This window comes from Schistocerca piceifrons, unplaced genomic scaffold (assembly GCF_021461385.2).
Source record: "Schistocerca piceifrons isolate TAMUIC-IGC-003096 unplaced genomic scaffold, iqSchPice1.1 HiC_scaffold_936, whole genome shotgun sequence".
In the NCBI taxonomy this organism is placed as follows: domain Eukaryota; kingdom Metazoa; phylum Arthropoda; class Insecta; order Orthoptera; family Acrididae; genus Schistocerca; species Schistocerca piceifrons.
The window spans coordinates 6,863,785-6,866,284 of record NW_025729208.1 but is presented as its reverse complement, the minus strand read 5'-3'; the positions used below and the strand labels follow the sequence as shown (position 1 = coordinate 6,866,284).

Below are 2,500 nucleotides of genomic sequence, written 5' to 3'. Positions count from 1 at the left end.
TAACCCATGTCGTGCCTTAACCTAACCCACGTCGTGCCTTAACCTAACCCACGTTGTCGCCTAACGTAACCCACGTTGTCGCCTAAACCTGCTCTGTAATTGTTATACGACTCGTTCAATTAGTGTAGTGTTGCCCACCCGCAACCCTCGCAATATAGTTCGCTACTCGCACTCCCCGCTCCCCTGTGTATCGCTTCATGTTAAACACCTTGCAAGTCTTGCTCACTTTCCACATGCTCCTGCTGTACACTGTAATGTGGATGGCAGCAGGACGTACATGCCGCCCCTCCCCACGTCCCCACCTTGCCCCCTGCCTTCGCAAGCTGGTTGGTGAGAACTTTGCATGTTCAATGCCCTCCGCATGCGACGTACTCAGGCTACGTTGTGGTGCGGCCTGTGTCAACTGTCCGCTAATGTCGTACGCGTAAACCACAATCTGTACTGCACATTCGTCCTTATGTACTGAATGATACATCGTGGCACATGTGTGACCGTACAACGACTGCGCCCAAAAACGGCGGACCATACAGTGCAAATATTGTGCACGCAGCTACGTGTCGTCTCCCTATGAGAGCTGGATTGCAGTGTGGTACGCCATAGAGACGTGTGGGAGGAACGGACGCCGTGGATGGCGATCAGCATGAGCTGTCTGTTGATGTATTCGGACCTAGTCGTCTCTCCTCACACACCGTGATGGCATGGTGCACCGCGTTCCATATCTGCGACATGCTACAGAGGCCGGTTGACAGTCGTTCGAGCAATGGACATCGCATACGTACGGGGGCCACCTTCCACGTATTGTCTAGGCGTGCACATTTTGTTGCGTGTATGTGGGCAGACGTAGTGTGGCGTGACACCTGACACAGGCATGCAATAATCGTGGAAGTTGCAAATGGCGATGGACGCCTGCGTTTTCTGGTGAAGTTACGCAAATGAACAAATGGTAACCTGTTGTGGTGCGGTTGTTCTCGCTAGGGGTGAATCGGTGATGGCGACGATAGGTTGAGGTACTAACCGGTTGTTCCAGCGATACCCACCATGCCGACGAAACTGAACGGCATCTGGGTGTGAAGCGATACGCGGCGGTGGCTGGGTGGGACCGTCCCCGGCCGGTGAGGGGGCGCCTCCCGGCGTGCTGGCCGCGCGGTGCGTGGGCGCACGCGCTACAGCCGGCTGGTGGGGGCGGCCAGTGGCAGGCGCGCCGGCCGACGGACGCGGCAGGCGTCGCAGCTGCGCGCCGGCGCACCCTGCGCGCGGCGCCGTGCGGCCAAAGTAGGTCCTCGCGGGCCCGGTGCGAAGCGCGGTGGACATCTTCAGTGTGCTGGTCCGATTGAGGACTGTGTGCGTTGAGGATGCGCTGCCGCCCGGCGCTCGGCGCCGCGACGCCGTCTGCTGCTCGGTCGCCCCAGCGGTTCTCGCTGGTGGTTTGTATCGCAGCTGTGCGGATGTGTTGGCGCGTGCGCTGTGCTGGGAGAGTTCGCTTCGGCACCCAAGTGGGGCTTTTGTCCTTCTGTGGCGCTGGCGTTGGAGCTGCCGGTCACCGTAGGTGGCGCGTGTTGTCTCCCGCCGGCAATGCCACGACAGCACGCTCCCGGGCCTCTGTCGGCAGCGGCAAGCTCAGTTGGGAGCACGGGTGGTCGCACCGAAAGCGTCTACTCGCCTAACTCCGGGCGATTGCGCCTCTCTCGAACCCGACCAAGTACTTGGGACGGCGCTGCGCGCCGCCGGGACCTGAGAGGGTTTCGAGGTGTATTGTGCAGGGGAGCTCAGCCTCCTCCTGTTTGCAGAATGATTGAGCGGACGCTTGCGTGTTCGCGCGGGCCCCCGGGACACACTCCCGGGCGGCCGGCTGCTCAGCTCTAGTTGACGCAGCTCCCTGGTTGATCCTGCCAGTAGTCATATGCTTGTCTCAAAGATTAAGCCATGCATGTCTCAGTACAAGCCGCATTAAGGTGAAACCGCGAATGGCTCATTAAATCAGTTATGGTTCCTTAGATCGTACCCACGTTACTTGGATAACTGTGGTAATTCTAGAGCTAATACATGCAAACAGAGTCCCGACCAGAGATGGAAGGGACGCTTTTATTAGATCAAAACCAATCGGTCGGCTCGTCCGGTCCGTTTGCCTTGGTGACTCTGAATAACTTTGGGCTGATCGCACGGTCCTCGTACCGGCGACGCATCTTTCAAATGTCTGCCTTATCAACTGTCGATGGTAGGTTCTGCGCCTACCATGGTTGTAACGGGTAACGGGGAATCAGGGTTCGATTCCGGAGAGGGAGCCTGAGAAACGGCTACCACATCCAAGGAAGGCAGCAGGCGCGCAAATTACCCACTCCCGGCACGGGGAGGTAGTGACGAAAAATAACGATACGGGACTCATCCGAGGCCCCGTAATCGGAATGAGTACACTTTAAATCCTTTAACGAGTATCTATTGGAGGGCAAGTCTGGTGCCAGCAGCCGCGGTAATTCCAGCTCCAATAGCGTATATTAAAGTT

At 57.8% G+C, this 2,500-nt stretch overlaps 1 non-coding gene across 1 annotated transcript in view; it reads left to right on the top strand.

The window, feature by feature from the left end:
• Positions 1 to 1,873: 1,873 nt before the first annotated feature.
• The window catches only part of LOC124771370, a 1,909-nt gene continuing 1,282 nt past the window's right edge, over positions 1,874 to 2,500 (top strand). Inside the window, exon 1 of the ribosomal RNA XR_007013384.1 lies at positions 1,874 to 2,500. This exon is cut by the window's right edge and continues 1,282 nt beyond it. This is a non-coding gene — a ribosomal RNA (small subunit ribosomal RNA).